At 39.7% G+C, this 20,197-nt stretch overlaps 1 protein-coding gene across 1 annotated transcript in view; it reads left to right on the forward strand.

Annotated features, from left to right (window-relative positions):
- Positions 1-20,197, forward strand: part of TSHZ2 (teashirt zinc finger homeobox 2) — a 259,899-nt gene that overhangs the window by 91,081 nt on the left and 148,621 nt on the right. The gene's annotated exons all lie outside the window — the stretch shown is intronic.

The raw sequence follows: 20,197 nt of genomic DNA on the forward strand, positions 1-20,197 counted from the left end.
TATAATCATCAGTATTTTAATGGTGCTAGAACAGCTGCAAGTATCAGTGCATTTTGTCTCTAATGAGAGAGAGGGCTCAATCCCGCAAATCTTTATTGGTATGAGTAGTCATCAGTCATCTATCTACTTACTACAGACTACTCACAGGAATAAGGATTTTCTGGCTCATACTTTTCAACTTTATTCCTTCCTGTTCATGATCTCACAACCCTTATGTCAATATAATATACTACAGAATATAATTTACTACAATATTTAGATAATGTTTTCACCTCTTAGCTCAGAGAGCCACTACAGAATTCTACAGTAATGCTCCAAAATGCTGCAGCTCTTCGAGGTATGCCTAGCATTCTGTGATATTACTGTAGAATACCTCTGAATATTTTTGTTTAAGAGAGAGAAATTTAAAGATTAAAGGTTTAGTAGATTGCTGGAGGATTAGACTAATTCAGATAGCCATTAAACCCATGACATCAGCCAAATTGTAACAGTATTCACTCCACTTAAGTCCATCCTAAAAGGTACAGATCAGACACTGGAGGATAATGAGCATCTCAGATAAAAATAAAGGGTTTTTTGTTTGTTTTGTTTGTACTTGGTCATGTCATCTCATATTACATTGGTGGAGTTATGTCACATCACATCATGTTACTTCTGTTGCATCCTGTGCTGACAAAACACAATTCTTTAAATACTTGCAAAATATTTTTGATCGGATATTTGCTATCCAGTCCATTTTGTTTAGCTGTTAAATGTGGTGGACTTCATATATGTAAATAGTAACTGAATTGTAGAAATGACTGTCACTTCTACAAGTGTAAATAACTAATTTCCTATACATTATTGTAAGATCTTTAGAAGAATTAAAAGTCCACTAAAATCTTGAATAGAAACATTTAGCAATATCAGATCAGAGTTTCAGTAAATGCCCAAGCCAGAGATACTCTCATAGCTCACAACCATTATTGACTGACCTTCACCTGAGGAACTCACTTAAGTATGAATGGGCTCAGTAGGATCATGGTAATTTGCAAACACGAAAGAAACATAACAGCCACCCAAATCACTAGGCTTTCATGAATGGGAGCCAAGAAAGCTTCTCAAATAGAATGCAAATCTCAGAACAATTTGTTTCTTCATCTCATGATTAAGATGGGCCTAAAATGATACTGAAGGTGAAGGCCTTGGTGAAAGGGTGCAGTGCACAGAAGGAAGCATGGATTGGGCATTAAGAGAGGGAGGAATCACTTTTAAAGGTATTTGTTAGTCACTTTGCTAAACTTCAGTGCATGCTGCAGGGAGGAGCAGACATTGACTAAAGGCTGAATATACCCATCATAAGAAAATGGGAACTTTGAACATAGATTGTGGAAAGTGAGCCTCAAACTTAAACCAGTGTGGCTGCTGTGTGTAGAGGAGCCCTCAGAGAGACTGGAAGAAGAAGAGAGAAGAAAGGACTTGTCAGCTGGGAAGGGAGAGAAGTGCTCAAGTTTTCCATGCCTTCTGTGTGTGTCTGGTGCCATAATCATGCACAGGTCACATCCACTCTGGCACTGACAAGCATACAGAGGAGCTTTAAATCCCCTGCTGCTTCAACCTGATGAGACTGGGAGCTGCCCTCATCACATTCCACAGCAGTTGCGAGGTTTGCAAGCAAAGGCGGGGACAAACAGGAAAAAAACTAGTGGAGAGGAATAATGGGTGGAGCAAACAGGGGTTCTACCTTTGGGTTATATGTCACTCTGTTTTGATGGCTCGTGTCATACACTGGCGGGGTGGAGGATGCCTACAAGGATACCTTAGTGATCATCCCTGCACACTGTAAGGGATGTAAGGAAGAGATGAATATTTTGAAAAATTCTGTTATAAAAGAAGTCTGTTCATTAAAAGCCTGTTCCTGCTCCCAGCTGCATTCAGTGGTAAAATCCCTATTGGATTGAACTGGAGCAGGGTTGTTCCCTAAGGAATTTGTATTCAGCTGTTATCTCAAATGCTGATTTGCCAAAAGAATGATCTGAGGAAAGAACACAGTGTTCCAGAACACACAGGTAGAAGCAGGTATATCAGATCAGCTACATATTGGGTAATCTCTACTCATGATTCATTAGTCAAGACTTGTCAATTTCATCTACAAAACAGCTCCAAAATCTATTTGATAAGTGTCACAAATACACTTCCGGTGCAGGCCCTGGTTCTTTCCCAGTTGCACTGCTGCGATAGCCCCTTGGCCTGGGTGTCAACATCTACAAGACGTATCCAAATTATGCCTTGCTGCTTGTTCCATTTGTTCTTGGTTTTTTTTTTTCTCAAGTGACTCCATTACTTGAGATTCTCAAAGTTACAAAGAGCAGTTAGCAACCTAATTGCCACTGAAAGTCAATAGAATTTGGCCACTTAAATCCCCCCATGTGTCCTTGAAAATCTCCCCAACAGCTTTCAATAGCTCTCAGGTTTTGTTTCATATTCTAAGATTCCAAGAAACCTTCACTCCACATAGCCATTTCGCCTGTGCTACTTGGTTTCCTTATAGTCTCTATGCCTACTCAGAACCTCCATTCAATATTTAGTTTGTCCTTAGTATGTGCACATGTCACATTTGTCAGTTTTAGGCGTTTGCTCCATTGGGGTGTAGTTCTTTCTTGCCAGATCCACAATTCTGATCAACACTTAAAACATAGTTGGCCAAATTCATCCTCCATGTAGCTTCATTGACATCAGATTCGTTTACCCAGTTTTTCTCTAATTACTCTTTTTCTTAAAGTACACTGCTTTGTTTCTTATTAGTATGTTTTTGTGCTATGCTTCAGAGCTTTCAAAAGGAGCTTTATTAAATTCACAGTGAAGTTATTTTTCCTCCTGGGGGATATTTTAATTTTTTCCTCTTTTGGAGAAAGATAGCAACGGAAACTCTAGTTGCAAGTTAACCTTCTTGGTGAAACACTGCATCTGTTTCAAACTGAGCACTGACTGTAAAAGCCAGAAAGTCAGACTCAGCTGTATGCTCAGGAAATAGAATAAGAAAAGAGACTTTGCCCCAGGTGCTCAAATTCAGTTTGAAGTCCAAGTTTCATTCTGGAGTAATGTTTTTCTCCTGAACTTTAATGTGCAGAGAACATCATGTGGTAATATTTAAATATAAACAATAGAGATGGGCTTGTGCAGAGAAGTTTGGCCCCAGATCTGGATTTTAATTTTCTCAGAGCTCAGTATTATTCAGGTCTGTGGTTTCAGTTCAGGCTCATCCCTGTTTAAAAGGGAAATACAGTAATATTGGGGTATATTTTTAGCTGGCATACTGCCTGTCCTACACTTGTGCATGCACAGACATGCATATCATTTGTAGGTGAAACCCCTAGTACAGTGGTTCTCAAACTTTTTTATTGATGACCCCTTTCACACAGCAAGCCTCCAAGTGTGACCCCCCCCTTATATATTAAAAACATGTTTTTTATATTTAATAGTTATAAATGCTGCAGGCAAAAGAAGGTTTGGGGGTAGAGGCTGACAGCTCGCGACCCCCACATAATAACCTCATGACCCCCTGAGGGGTCACGACCCCCAGTTTGAGAACCCCTGCCCTAGTGGGTCTCACAATGCAAATGCTAACACTTATGTGCCCAAAGCTGTTAGACTGTTTAAAGGTTCTGTGACATGGTTAGCGCTTCTTTATGAGTTCAGATCTGCACTCTGTAGACACAAGTTTGCACATGCAAATGTGTAGGCCCATGTTGCTTTCTCCACCATCTCAGCTTCTGGATGTGGGCTTATGTTTCTTCTCCATGTGCCATGACAGAGAGTTCAGAGATAGAAAAAACATATTTTCCAGCAGAGAAAGAGCTTGATCTTTATTTACATTTGACAGTGGCTCGTTGATCCTCAAGCAACCTTGGCATATACTCTTCCCCTCATTTAGGGTGACCAGATGTCTTGATTTTATAGGGACAGTCCCGATTTTTGGGTCTTTTTCTTAAATGGGCTCCTATTATCCCCCACCCCTGTCCCGATTTTTCACACTTGCTGTCTGGTCACCCTACCCTCATTTATCATGTTTAGAATAGCATGTGTATCTACTGACCAAATAGGTTCACTTCATAACCTCGTCCACCTTTACTGTTCAATGTGCTCCTTTTTTCTCCCATATTTGTAACACAAGTTGATGTTTGTGTCTGACATTTTGCTGCCATTACGAGTGCATATACCCTGTGTGTTCCATCCTTTACTGGTTTCTGTATTTTTGTCCTTCCATAAGTGTCCCATTCTTACTTTATACAAGGACAAACATCTGTCCTTGCACCAAAAATTTCCTCTCATCTATGTGGGCTACAACTGATGGTGAAAGCCTTCATATTTATGCCTGGAGTATGTATGTCTCAGAATCCTCTCGACTCTTGGTTTAACATTCTTTCAGTCCATTATAGATGTCTCATCACTTTGGCATAACATACAGCATCAGCTCTTGAACAGTTACTGTAGGATAGACTATGTTGGAAAATCTAAAAATTCACTCATGAGCTCTCCTTGGGCTACTTCTGCAAATAATCAGCATCTAAAATGTGCATGTAAATTCTTTGTTAAGGTTGCCTGCATATCTAGCTGTATTTTACATCTCCTTGGGCTTCTGATTAAGTTTCTGTGCACCCAAGTTTACACGTGAAATTCAATAAATGTTCAGGCAAGGCAACCATTATTGTCCAACTGCTTTTGAAAATCTAGCCCCAAGGGATACATTTTCTGTGCATCATGTGCAGACTTCATCACATGATTTACATTAATCTTATCAGGACACGTATACTGAATCTTTGTGCAATACCCTAAACCCCTAAGGATATATCTACACAGCATTTCGGAGTTTGCCTTCCAGCCAGGGTTGAGGGACTTGAACTAGGGAGGGTTGCTCAAATGCTGGAAATATAGCTGTATAGACAGTGCTCTGAAGTTGTGGTTCAGTCTGGCGCTCTGGTTGACCCGTGCTGGGAGGCTCACTCCAAAATACTTGCTATACATAAGTGTCCAGTACTGCCAAGACTGATGCTTTCTTTGGGCTTAATTTTGCCACCCTTACTCCATGGAGTAGAATACAGTCATAAGAGATGATTTTATTGATAAATACCACTCAGTGTGAGTAGAGGTAGCAGAAGGGGTACATTTACTTCACCTCCTTTTCCTAAGGACACTTGCATTGTTTTTGTTCTCTGACAAAGTCCATCAAAAGCTTTTTCAAGTCCACACTCAAGGGGAGTCTCCATCCATGGCTGTAGAGCGCAGGCCCGTATTTTGGATTCACACCTCCCTGTGGTGTTAATAAGAACTGTTGAAAATGTGACACTCACCCAGTCTTTTCACTATCATTCTGCCTCAGTATCCTACTGGTAAAATCTTGCAATCCTCACTGATTCCAAGCTCCAACTGAAGTCATTGGGAGTTCTGCCTATACAACGATTTCAAGAGTTCCCTCTGATTGTGTAGTAGCCAGTTAGAGTCCCTTTACCTCTCCAGTTACTCTACTACTTTGCTCCTACAGGGTTTTAGACCTCAGCTATATTGACATTACTTGTCAAGAAGGGGAAACACAAAACAAGAAGTTCATTTGGACCAAAATCCTAGTTATTTACTAGAGCTTTGAGCCTGTTGATTGCCCTCATTTAAAAAAAAAGAAGCTGTACGACTTAATCAGTAGGAGGTATTCATTTCTACTATCAGTTGGGGTTATGGCTGAGAGCCCTTTGGCAAGGCTGTTTGAATTAGGTTTTTTGCAAAGAAAGCATAAATGGAGGGAGAAACTGGCACCTAAAAGGATTTGCCTTAAAAAATAAAAGTTACGAGTGAAGACTTGAACGATACATGTATTAAAATAAACTAGAATAAGGCCTGAAAAGCTCCAGTTTACAACCAAACTCCTCACTGGTCAGTTGTGCTTAGAGCCAGCATATTGGTTCTGACCCGTCTCTCAGAAAACTGAAAATAAAATGAACGGCCTTTGAATTAGAGGGAAGACAATTTCTTGCTCTTTCAACTCTAGCTTATCTTTCAAAAACTGCTAGTTCCTCTGTTCCTTGCTCATTCTCTCCTTTTAGGCCAGGCCTCTGGAGCAGGCTCATGACAATGTCCCGGTCAGCTCTTTTTGGTTGAAAAACGCCCCAACAAACTTGATTTCCTGTTCTGGTGAGCCATCTATCACTAATGTTCCCATCTGTGCCATTTGTCTGTGACAGAATGACAGGTGTCATTTATCATTGGAGCTTGCGGAAGCTGTGGGAAGAGGGATTGAAATTTTTTCTGGAAGCAGTCAGTGTCTACAGGCTGCCAGATCATTAAAAAGGGGGCTTTCCAAAGAAAGCTGTGTGTAATGTGATTGCACTTACTGTCAATGACAGGCTGAGAGAAAGAAGAAACATTTAAAAAAAAAAAAGAGAGCGAGAGAGAAAGGAACGAAGTTTCTGCCAGGGGCATTTAAAGCTACAGTACTACAAATGCAGGAATCTTTTTTTGGATCCGTTTCAATATGTGCATGCTAACTAAGCCCTTTAGAGATTTCAGCTCAGCTTGGAGTGCCAACGAGGAAACCAAAACAGGAAACTCCTTTAACAGCACTTATTCGCGTCACGTATTATTTAGGGCACTGTAACGGAGTTTGTACTTTAAGAGCATGTCTTCAAGCACAGTGACTTAAAAGTGGAGTAGGAGCTAGCAGAGACAGGAAAACCTATTTGGTCTGCCGCTGAAGCTCCTAATAAATCAAAGGGCAGAACTAAGACCTGATACAAGGCGCTTTCTTTCAAAGGGAGACATTTACAACGTCCTGTTTGCATAAGGACATTCAGAAAAAAAAGTACAATCATATCTTCATTTCAGCACCTTCCAGTTGGTTTCAGTTTGAGGATTTGAACTGAACCTTTTTTCCCCTTGTGGTAAAAGAGGCTTCTTTCACTGCTTATTACAGCAAACTGTCCTCCTACTTGAGGTATATAAAACCAAAAATAAAAGACTACATGGTCATTATAAAAAGTAGTCTCCCTAGTTTAACAGCTAAGCAGCACTGACCTCAGACAGCATCAGTTGGAGGATATAAAACAAAGTTTATAACAGAAAAAAAAGGGGGGATGAGGTGGAAGAAAACAGATTATTTTCTCTGTTGTTTTTAGCTGTTTAAACACCACAGTTCACTCACGTTATTGGAGAATCAAGTGATCTACTTGAGTTACGCATGGTTATACTGTGCGTGCCACTCTGAATTTACTTTCTACAGGAGCTAAAGCCTGGCCAGATTTATAATAAGCTATACAAACCTATTGAAGTCAGTGGGATTGCATGAGGTATAAGTCAGCACAGAAACTGGCCCCAGTTCTTTAAAGAAAAGTAGTGTTCAGACACATAAATCAAGGGTTTTGTCCTGGAAAAACTCATGCCAGTAGGCCTTACTCATGTGAGAAGCCCTATTGAAAACCTGACTGTAATGAACTCCAGGCCTGGGCCCAATGAGTTACAAAGCCAAGCCCTACTTGAATGCACAAATCTAACTCACTGCATGACTAATTATGGGCTTCAATGTGACTTTTAGTCATTGCCCTGAGTAACTGATGGTGTGAAACCTACTGGTGCAGAGGTAGCAGGTGGGGAATGGTCTCCTGCCTGCTCCCTGTGGGATGACGTTTGTCCCTAAAGGTGCACGGAAAACAACCCCTATGTATGAGTGCAACCATGGGGACTGGCCCTGGCTCTTGAGTGGGGTATGCAAGGGAGCGAAGGAAAGCTCTTTACGCCCTTCACCCCCCTCTGCACACCTGGGTAAAGTGAAAGACATGTGACTCTGCAGTAAGAGGAAGGACTGGGCTTGCGGTTAAGGCTCTGGCTGGGCTCTCAGGAGATGTTGGTTCAGTTCACAATGGTGCTGCAGCCTCCGTGTGTGACCTTGCCCAAGTCATCTAGCATTTTTGTGTTTCAGTTCCCTGTCTATAAGATGGGAGTAGTGATACTTACTTTCTACCACTCTTTGCCTGTCTTTTCTGTTTAGATTCTGAGCTCTTCAAGGCAGGGCTTGTCTCTTATTATGTATGTACAGCTCCTAGCACAATGGAGCCTTTATCTTGGCTAGGGTGCTACTATTATACAAATAATATTATTGCTATGGTTATCGTATCTGTTCTGCCTTAGACATAACTATTTAATTAATAGAAATTAGAGATAGAGAGAGAGTCATATTTCACCATTATCTTTCAGGCAGAATTTCCTTTGACCTGAATGGGAATTTTGCATGTGATCGAAATGGCAATGGGATATAGCCCTAATGCTGTAATGTACACTGACGATAAGTATAAATAGATGGTAACACAATTCAGTTGGATGATACAATTGTTATGTTTTCTTATGAGTTTATCTATGTCTTAACAATATGTCACATGCATCACAGCATCTTCACTACCACCGCCAAATTGAACTTCTTTCTTTTCTGGCACTCGAAATTAAATAGTATTTGTTTTTGATGCAGCAGACACTAAGACATTGTGCACTAGGTTAAGATAAATTATTTCTGTCTGACATTTCTTTTTGAAATGCTGGACCATAGCTATATGTGTTTTCCTTGGTGAAGCAGATTGGGTCAAAATGGTTGAAATGTCATATCCCTGGTGCAAAATGATATTCCTGTTTCCAGCAGGTATGTGAAAGTAGCAGAATATAAAATCAGGCCTCAAAGTCTTGTATATGGTTCTGTTGACACTTCTTTCAGTGGGGTGACAAGAGCTGTCCCTGTCATTTTCAGCAGACTACACCTATATTACTGGTATAGCACTTTAGTTTGTCTTTGTTTGAAAGCTTACCTGGAAAACATTTCCTACGGGTCCATTGGAAGATAGGGAAAACTGATGACATGTCATAGATATACACATCTCAGGGGAAACAACAGGTGGCAATAGGCAAACATCACATTTTAGGTTCTTTGCCGTTAGGTTTGTTTCCAAGACTTTCATTTTTGGTGGGGGGGTGGGAGAGAGAGAAGCTAAATTACTGCCTGTGTGAATTTGTTTTGAAAAGGCAATAGCTATTCACAGAGAGAACATTTTGCCTTTGGGAACAGTTGGCCAAATGGTTATAATAGTGAAACTTGGTTAAGTAGCAGCCCATTTCACCACAACCTAGGTTTGAGGCACTATTAGCCATACGCAGCCAATGCTCTCAGTGGCTTTAATATAATTAGTTGAATCCAAGTCTGCTGCAGGAGCTAAACCCTGCATGCTCTGTTTCCCTCTGTTTTGATCAGGAATTGAATGACTGCCGTGATTCCATCTGAATTTTCTTTCATTGGTGTAGTAAGGCATTTTTCAAAGTCTCCTTCCTTCAGAATTAGGAGGAATTTCCACATCTTCAGGAATGCTGTAAAGTGTGATAGCATTTTGGCTTGGGTTGTTACTTAAATTTAATTTCTCTCAGCTAAAGGAAAATTATCTAAAGTGGGGAGGATTCCATTGATACATAGGTTTATCTCCAGAGATGAAATGACAATGTTGTGAATGTACTGACATTTTTTTCTTCCACAGCTTATACTATACAGCTATATTTGGAATGGCTCCGCAGAAGTGCTGCAGAGACGTTAATGAGAATAGGATGTTTGTATAATTCTGTAAATATTTTATATATATTTCTGGGAACAGTGATCAAATATCCTGCATATCTTTTCTAGGCTAGTCAGCTCCCCCACAGTAACCTAAGACCAGTGGTAAAAGTTCAAAGAATGGAGCACCAGCAGATGATCTGGCCCAATCTATTTCAGCATAAGAGGTTTCCAGTTCAGTACCGCAATGAAACCATTTGAAGGGAAAATCCTTATTATGCAAGTTCTTGATTTAAGATAGTGCACCCAGCTACAAACGAGTACAGCTGTGTTCTATTAAGTATCAAATTGTGATCCCTGTACTCAAACTGGGGAGCAGTTACACACACAAGTAGTTGCCTTGAAATGAATGGAATTATTCCTGTGTATGGTGGCTGACCACAGCTAGTAAGGGGTTCAAAATCTGGCCTAAGAGAGCAACACCTCCTTAGATGACTAATTTTTGTCCTTTTTTGAATGGTCACTTTAAACAATTTCCATTCTATTATCTTTTTAACTATTAACAAATCACATTTTCAGCTTGGCTGCAGGGGCATCATTTCAGAAAAATTCAGAGCGGGAGGCAAAGTTGCATCCGCATATAGAACATTATATGTGATTATATTATATCCTGCAAATGTTGGAGGACAGAGGGAATAGAAGATATAATGGAATCTATAGATCAATTAAATGTGTGGGGGCAAACTAAGGTCAAGAGGGCAACTGACCCTCTTGCTCCAAAGCAAATGACATCCCAGCTTTAACTGTGTTTTCAATTGTACTCACTTCTAAAAGGACGCAAGAATCAGTGACTCAGAGAATAACCTCTTACCAAAATCTTCCGGACCATGTGAATTAATACACCTCTTCCCATTTTATAATCCCTGGAATACATTGTCTCTAATCTCTTACTCTGTGGCGTTTCACATAGGGAGCAAATTAAATTTGTGCTTCCAGTGGTACACTGGCTTCCAATTCATTTCCCAGTGAAATTCAAGGTGCTGGCTTCCATGTAGTAGAACCCTGTGTGGTTTGTATCTCGGGTATCTAAGAGGGTGCCTTCCTTCTTCTGTTTAATCTCTGTAGAGAAGATGGATAACCTGAGCTAACAGCCCCCAGATTTGTATGCCATGAATCCAGGGAGCAGGATATTCCCAGTGGAGGCACTCAGTTCTGGAGTTATTCCTCTCTTGGTCCGACCGAGTGCACTGACACTCTGTAAAGCATGTTTGTTGGTTCAAGACTTTGAGGAAATATGTAGAGTTAGGAAGACTTCCATATTTCGCTTGGAGCTGATTGTACTATCTGCATTGATATGGTTGAATTTTAATTAGAATTGGACAAATAATTGGCTTTTTTATGTTTCAGGGTTTGAACCGAAAAATTGCCAAAAATTTTAGATTTGGATTGAATGAAACATTCTCTTTGATACAGTATGAAACATTTTGAGTGATTTCTACCCTTTGGGGTTTTTTTAAATTAAATCTAGTTAAATTTCAATATTAAATGTTTTGAAACAAAAAGTCAAAAAGAAATGTTCTGACTTTTTCAGAAAACTTTCTCCCGGATTTTTGGGGTGAAACTATTCATCGATTTCAACCTGAATTCATGAACAATATCAATTGACCCAAACCTGCAATTTTCATCAAATGATCTATTAGCCAAAAAAAATTGCCCTGCTATAATTTTTAATTTGTGTGTAATGGGAACTAGGTCCTTGTACTGATGTTTAGGTATATAGGAAGGACGACTGCTAATACTGCCCATGTTACGATATATTCCCAGGGGCAAGATAGAGAGTACTAATACTCCATTTTGAAATACCTAATTTATTTTTACTAATGGTTTCTTTGTCCATTCTAACTCTACAGTTCTCTTGTTCTTTATTTGTGGAGCTGAGTTGTTCCTTGGTTGGCTTTGGGACCATAAACACATTAAATTTAAATCAGTCAGGTAGATTGCCCTTGAGTTTCCTGTGTGCTTAATGATGGTTATGTAACTCAGGATGGGGGGACAGGTAGGAAGGAGGCATTATGCTGTATTAAACTTACGAAAGAGTAATTAATTTAAGACATTTCTATTCAGTTTTGTCCCAAACTACTGTTTCTTTATCCTTCACCCTAACACATTTCAAAATATGTTTAAAGGCAAAGTAATCATTGTAAACTTTAATATTTGGAAAATAAAATCCTCCTTTATTGAGTCTGATATAAAATTGATCAAGTGACAATTTTGGTAACTTTCCAATGGCCATATAAAACTTTAGACTCTCTTATTGATGTTGGAGTAATCGCTTATAGGGCAAAATACCTGTGGCAGTGTGTGCATGTGCATGCTAGTGTAGAGGAGTTTGCATCATCCCCCTCCCCATACTGAGCCTTACTACCGTGGAGTTTGGCCCTGTTGCAGAACTTGCCAGCTATTGTGAAGGTGTAATCTTATAATCTATATGGGTTTTTCTTATATTGGATCTCATACCTGATGATGTTAACCTTTTTTGGTATCATGCTATAAAAGGCATTACTATTTTCCCACATTTATGTTCATTGCATTTAATAACACAGCCTGCTTTTAATAACACTCCCTCGACTGAGATGGACAGGATCAGGGAGTGCTTCTATCAACCTATCTCCTAGAAGTTTCAAAAATAATGTATTATCTACATTGATCAATATTAGGTGAGGATTGGCACTTTCAGAGAGGGACCATGTAGAGTTGTTAGAACCCAGGATTGGGAATCAGGAGACCTGGGTTATGTTCCTAACTCTGTGTTTGACCTGCTGTGTGACTGTCAGAGAGTAACTCAACTTCCCTTTGTCTTATTTCCCCACTGTTAAAATGAGGATAATACTTAGCTTGCTCATCTTTGGAAAGCAAGTTAAAAGCCTCAGATGAAAGCCACTGTTTAAGTGCAAAGTATTATTATTTAGTATTCTATTTGGCAGTTTTCTGGTACTTCTCCGGGTTTAAGAACAAACAGCTCCAAATGCTGCTGTGACATAGATCTAGGTCGCAAAGCAGGGTTTCCCACTAGTGTCCTCACCCCAACTTTTCCTGCTCTTGCTGTTGTGCAGCAATCTGTGAGCCAGTTGGCTGGTGCTCTCACCCCAGAAATGGATGGATATTAGTTATAGTCAAGTCAGTGGGAGTTTTGCTTGAGTAAAGACTGAATCGGAACTGAAGGTTTAGACCATAATGGTGAAAATCACACCTAAAGCCCCAGTAATTGGAATTTGTACAGGGAATTGTGCATGGATTGAAGTGGGGGATAGAATTCACACACACAAAATGTGGGGTCAGGTCTTGGCCTGCAGTGCAGATACTCTAGAGCTGCTATTGCCTGCTCTGGCAATAGCAGTGCATAGCAATTATGCACTGTTGATATATTGGTTTCCAGCCATCTCTCGTAAATGTGGATTCTCTCTCACCCTGATACCTATGGCCCCACCCACTCCATCCTATATGTGTCTGGTGAGGAGCACCCCTACAGGGCACACAGGTATCAGAGACCTCTCTCTTCTTGCCTCTCTCACACTGTCATGTGTAAGTAGTGCTGAAGGCTTTGTGCAGCCATCTACATATGAGTAAATGTCACCCATGGTTAGCAAAATGGTCTGAGATCCTCAGAATGGAAAGTGCTATTCAAATGTAAATTATTATTTACAGTATCTTATACTTTATATAAGGCTTTTGGAAGTTTCATCTATACACTTGCTTGTAGTAGCAAATCCTTTCATAGCTATAATTTATATGCAAAGATTTTCCCTGTCATCTTGCACGCTTTCCAATATGTTTGATAAAGGCTGAATAGTTCAAATTCAGCTGTAGCATTGTGGGTTTTATTTCATATCATATTTGAATTAAGTTTTGTCTTAGGTTAGGGTTTGCTTTTATGTTCCTGTAAGAGAGGATATAGAGTATGTGATTATTCAAGGTCTTTGTTATTTATATATATTGCATCCTGTGTGTACGCCATTCTGGTGTTCAAGTGAAACGCAGGGTTCTATTTTAAATCTCATGACTGTATATGATCATTAACACCTACTACACAGTAAAAAATAAAATAAGCAACTGAAAGATGCATCCATATAAATAAATATAAGTGAGTATGTAAAAGAATGAGATAAATTGGTTCTTTTAAAATATCTAAGTTTTCTCCAATTTAAGGGGGTCATTCTTCATGCTGCATCTGGTCCAAACAGTACTTTTCTATTTTTATTTTTTTTCTAAATTCACTGCCTCTAATAAAGTTTTCAGGCAAGAAGTCAGGTATTTTTTTATTTGTGTTCTGATGTTGCAAGTTGGAAAAGAGTAGGAAAGGTCACAAAGTATTGAATGTTTTTGTTTTTGTTGTCTTGCCATTTCTTTAGCACTTCTGAATTTCACTCATTTTTCGATGCGTATCCTGGCTGAATCTTTGAAATATTTTGCATTTCCCCCATTCCTTCCCAGCCCCCTTCCCAATACATAATTCTAAGCACAAACCTCCACCTTCATTCCACAATGAAGTCGCTTTTCTATCACATATTCTTCCACTGTTCCATGCAGTGGCCTCTCTCCTTTTCTTCTGTCATGGCTCCATACTGACTGGAAGTACAGGCCAGGGCCTGCCCATCTGCATTTCTAATACACTCCTCCCCATAATATCTAGGCATCCTATGCAAGATTAAAGATATAACATTGTTTCTTTCTGAAAAGAACCTCATGCTCCTCCCTATTTTGAGGTGACTTCTCAAGGTGGAGAGGTCAGTCTTACTGGTTGTACCAGGAACGATGTTGCTGAGCTGTCACTATTGTCTCCTCTGTTGATTTACAGCATAGCAAAATAGCCCTGTAAGGAGAATTTGACTAGAAATGGGTGAATCTCAAAGCACTTGAAGTTTTGTTTGACCTGGAGAGAAGCTCTGAAATTTGGAGGCTGCTCCAAACTTGCCCAAACAGTTTGAGTCTTCCTATTCTCTCCCCTTTGCTTCGTCCCTCTTCTCCTTTCTTCTCAAACCAACCAGATAATTCCCCTTCCCCACTGGTCTTATCAATCTTGTTCTTTGACTCTACCTGGCTCTCCTTGGTGCCAACTACTCCTCTGGCTTTGATATTCCACTAAAAGTACGTCTACACTGCACGCTTTTTACATACGACTAGCTCCGCTAGCCTGGGTATAAATAGCAATGGAGACAGTGAGGCACTGCTTAGGTGAGTAAAGACACATCTGAAGCCTTTGCCACATTCACCACTTAACCCAGAGTTTAGAGCAGTAGTTCCCAAACTTGTTCCGCCGCTTGTGCAGGGAAAACCCCTGGCGGGCCGGGCCGGTTTGTTTACCTGCCGCATCTGTAGGTCCAGCCGATCACGGTTCCCAGTGGCCGCTGTTCACTGCTCCAGGCCAATGGGAGCTGCTGGAAGCGGCGCGGGCCAAGGGACGTACTGGGAACCACTGCTCTAGTGGTTAGAGCCCTAGAACCTTTGGGAGACAGACTTCCTATACGACCTTGTGCAAGTTACTTGGTCTCTCTGTGCCTCAGTTCCCTATATGGGAAAATGGGGCTAATAGGAATTCTCTGCCTCACAGTGATGTTGTGAGGCTAAATACGTTAAAGACTATGCAGTACTCAGATTGGTAAAGGGATTGGGGCCATATAAGGTCCATGGATAGATATGGTGACACCTTTGGAAATGAATATGGTGACTTGCCCCTGATACAGCTCCCTACCACAGAGTAATTCTTAACCACCACTTGGTAAAATGAAATCAAACTCTAGGAGCAAGACATTAAAAACAACTTCCCTAATAGAGTCTCTTGGGACCCGAATGTTTTTCAAATAAGATATGTGCTGCTGGGCGGGGAGAGGGTAGCGGGGAGAGGAGTCAGAGGAATTTTTCCTTTCCTAGTTTAACTGCAATTCTTGCTCTTCCTAAAGACAATGAACTTCCACCTTGGCGAACAGCTAGTCATTTCTGACAGTGCAGGACTTCTGCTGTATATAGTACAGTATTTATAATGTTTCTGAAAGTGTCTCTTTGATTACATTATTCCTTTGTCTGACCTATACTTTCAGATAAAAGTGTTTTGCTTAGAAACTACATAATAAATCACCTGTAGGAAACAGACAAGTTCTATTGGGAACTAAATGTGAAAAATGGTTTAACAGAAACTAAGTGTAAATGATGGAGTTCTGTTACTAGTTTGGCTCTGCTGGAAGAAAGTAAAGGTAATGTACAGTAGGCATATCTCTGGGTCACTGAAGTCATATGTCAAATGCTGGAATGGTACTTTATTTGGCGAAGGGATCAAAGAAAAGCATTTTTTATTATTATTCTTTCTGTATGTTAAGATATGGGACAGTTTCCTCCCTTTTTATCTTTTATAGAACTATGCTACAGTTTCACTGATCTTAGAGATGAGATCACCCGCTCCAGAATGGGATTAGGTTTCAGAGTTTAAAAAAAAGAATTATATAAGTGCTAAGTGCATAAGACCTACCTTCCCTGTGTCAGACGGGAATTATTCTACATCTCTATAAATCCTGTCTGCCTTGCATTTTTTGTCTCCAAAATAAATGCTATCCTGGGAATTAGGGGTTTCATGGTGAGCAAACTATCACGTGTTTAGATGTGTCACAGTAAATCTCCAAGAGGCTTCAAAGCTGAAAGAGGAGACACAAACGTTCTTCACTTAGGAAGCTTGAATTAAATAAATAAAGTAAGGCCCAGCATGTAACAGCTAAAATGTTCCTTTTCATATGAGTGCCAGTTATTCTCCCCTCCTTTCTCCCCCTGCCCATTCCACCCTCCTCCCCCCCGACACACACACAAAAGAAAAGCCAGTTTCAAGTGAAATAACCAGTCTTTGGAATATTTGTCATGAGTGGTCCCTGGATTCAAAATATGTATGCCATGATCATTGTGTTTTATGAGTGATACTCTAAAAGAAGGTACCATAATATACATTAGTTACCTTTAATGGTGCACAATTATCCTATATTAAAAAAAGACTAGAGTATTCTTTCTTTAATATACATATTAGAATTACAGGCTCCTGCTTTTCATGGAGAAGGCCTAAGGGTCGATCCTCACTGATTATGTGGGGAAGTCTGACAATAGGAGGAAATTTACTCCATAATATTGTAAACAAGCTTCTGAACTCCTAGTAAACTGATCGGGAAATAAGGGACATAAACCCTTCATGAGACTAGGACCTTGAGACAGCCAACATCCTTTAAGTACAGTACTCAGAGATGAACACTATTACCATTGCCATGTACTGACTGCACAGCTACCGCAATTGTTGTGCTTGTGGTATTATTTACCACACTTTTGACTCAGAAAAGGCACATCTCATGAGAATGCCTGGAAGTCATCATGATATATGTAATAATTTCTACCCTGAATTTTTTTTAAAAGCTGATGAAATTAATGAGGAATGACAAAAGAAAAGGAAACCATCTAATGATGTAGCCCAAGTCAAAACTGAGTAACAAGCACAGGGGGTTAAAACAGGAGCACAGTAATGTAGGTGTGAGCAAATGAACCGTCTAATCAATAATTAACAAATTATTTTCTTCTGTCTTTTATCTTTACTTTTTTCTCCCACTCTTCTATCCTAAGTTTCTGTTTTGCATTTGCCATGTTCCTGCAATTAATTAAAAAACAAAATCAAAGCACAAGGTTACAAAGTTCCATTACTGCAATTCTGTTGGAATGAAAAGTTCTGGTTCTCCAATCCCAATAGTTTATGCTCATGTTGGAGACTGGATGTGCATATTTTATAGAATGCGTGTGTGATTCAAAAACGTCCTGCTCCTCATAGACAAGCAATTCACAATACTTCTGAGCAAAGGAGGCTTTGTATTATAAATCTCCAATGTAATGTACATGCAGTTTGGTGTCATGTTATATTGTCATATGATGAGACATGAACCAATGTAAGCCATTGTAACATGGCACAATGCGATTTATGAGTTACATCTTGTCTGATTTTTTGGTTTAAGAAAAGGAGCTCTCTTTTTTTTCACCCAGAGGTAGAAATTGATGCTCAAAAGAAAATCCTTTGTGTTACCTGGAAACTGACAGGTGCCCCTATTTTCTGACTGTCCAAATTAATCTGAACATGGCTCTACCACAGCCAATCTACTGGTTTCTTTACTTTCCAACACTTCCCAGTTTTGAATGTCAGTGGTGTACTAAGTTGGTTAATGGTTTGCCTTAGGCAGGAAGAATACTAGTTCTGGCATGCAGTTAAACCTGTGCTCTGCCCAACTGGACAACTAATGTGATCAACAAAAGCTAAAGCTGCCTAGTTAGGAAGATCTTTGTGTCTCAAATCCATCCCAGTGGCCAAGTGAGGGAGTCTACTTCTGCGGTGGTTGAATTTGAAATATAATTATATAGTCCTTAAAGCCACCAAAAAAACAGATACATACTCATACAAGGTAGTTGCCATTCAAGACTCAGTGTTGTTCCACAGTGATTGTAATAGCATAGTACAGGCTGGTGCCACAGTGTATTTAGAAACGTTAATTTTGAGATTTTATGGGCAATCAATGTGTGTGTGAGCAGTGTGTGTGTAAAACCAAATAGTAATTACACTCAACTGTTTTTCCTCAGATCTGATTGGGTGTCTTGTATCAGTCTACTATGCTCCTCTAGAGTCTGAAACATGAGGCAACAGTTGAAATCCTGGCAATTTTTCTTCACTGCATACGATGCAAAATGGCTGAGGCAGCCCATACATCCCATTTCAGAGAATTCTCCATGTAGGCTTCACACCCCTTTAGATTTTTTTTGTTTTATAAAACAATTGGTAACTGTTTCCTTGAGCAATAGTTGGGTAAAATATTACCCTCTGGTTAAAAAGTTACTTCCAATTGTGATATTCAGCTTTCAGCATTATTTCACACTCTTGGTAACTTTTCTAACCCTTAAGAAATATTGTACCACTATTGCCTTCAAAACCAATCACTATTTATTATACTGTATATATAGTGCTGTCCAAGTACTATGGCAAAGCTAGCAAGAAAGATTACATGGAAGAACTTCAAGGTTTCTCAATCCTTTTTAAAGGGAAAAGTTACAGAACTTGGAGATCTTACACATTAATTCCCAGCATGATTTCAGTGCATCTTAATGGAAAGCAGTAGTGTTGTGATTATCTACACAGACAAACTCTCTTATAGGGTAAACTTTGATTCAGTGCACTGGGGGATACATACTCCATTTAAACCCCTGCACTTAATTCTCAGGTTAAGGTCTTAAGTGGGATTAAAGTAATGCAGATGACCTAGTGAGTAATTTCCTATAGGGTGAATTTCACCCATAATTAAGTCATTATTTCACAAAACACCTTCTGTCTAAGTGGTGGTTCTCTTCAGTTAGCGCTGCACGGTGCATTGAAACAATTCAGGACTTTCCATTCGTTTCAGTATAAATGGAGTTTCGTCCTATTAGAGTTCCATCCAAACGGGTTCCACTCTACACATGCACTGTATTTATCAACATTTGTCATAAGGAATAGCTATGGGGCCAGATTCTGCGTTTGGTTAGTTGAGAGCAGAAATGGTCCTTTAAGGTCCAAATCGTAAATGGTAAAAAAGATGCAACCACTGTGGAAGAATTCTATAATGTGCTGACACCCACCTGCCTTAGTCAGCAAAACTTTTCTCTTTCTCTGTCTATATAATAAAATGGATACACCTTCTTACTAATCTAGGGTGATTTATTTTTTTTTAATCCTTTCACTCCTGAATGATTTGCTATCACATCCACAACAGCAAGGGAGTAGATCAGGGGTCGGCAACCTTTCAGAAGTGCTGTGCCGAGTCTTCATTTATTCACTCTGATTTAAGGTTTCATGTGCCAGTAATACATTTTAACGTTTTTAGAAGGTCTCTTTTTATAAGTCTATAATATATAACTAAACTATTGTTGTATGTAAAGTAAATAAGGTTTTTAAAATGTTTAAGAAGCTTTGTTTAAAATTAAATTAAAATGCAGAGTCCCCCAGACTGGTGGCCAGGACCCAGGCAGTGAGAGTGCCACTGAAAATCAGCTTGCGTGCCGCCTTCGGCACGCGTGCCATAGGTTGCCTACCCCTGGAGTAGATCTTCAGCTGGTGTAAATTGTATTAGCTCCATTGACTTCAATTTACACCAGCTGAGGATCTGCCCTTTGGGTACTAATGGCTCATATGGGTATAAAGGGAATTGTGAGTCTAACAGGACAGCTCATGACTTAGTCTAACTTATAGTGGCCATATAGCACATTTAAACTCCTTTCCATCTTCCAAAGTTTTAATCTCTTTTATGTTACCTCTTATTTCTTCTCTTTGTGTTGTGATAAAATGGAGGTGGGAGAACATTCATGGCACTAATACCTGAAACCCTTGGTATTTATCAGAAAGCAGTGGGGCAGCACCAATTTGAAATGGAATGCCAGTATTGTGATGAGGGTCCACTGCCCTGCGAGGTGACCACAGCAAAAGGATCAAGACATTTGCATCTGACTGATAAATATCTATTTAAGAGATACTTGTTTCTGTTTCGTTCATAGACTGGAAATCCAGTGTCCCCTTAACGCTCCCTTGACAAATGGAGTTTGAAAACAATGCAGGACAAA

Source organism: Mauremys reevesii, linkage group 13, assembly GCF_016161935.1.
Source record: "Mauremys reevesii isolate NIE-2019 linkage group 13, ASM1616193v1, whole genome shotgun sequence".
NCBI classification, from domain to species: Eukaryota; Metazoa; Chordata; order Testudines; family Geoemydidae; genus Mauremys; species Mauremys reevesii.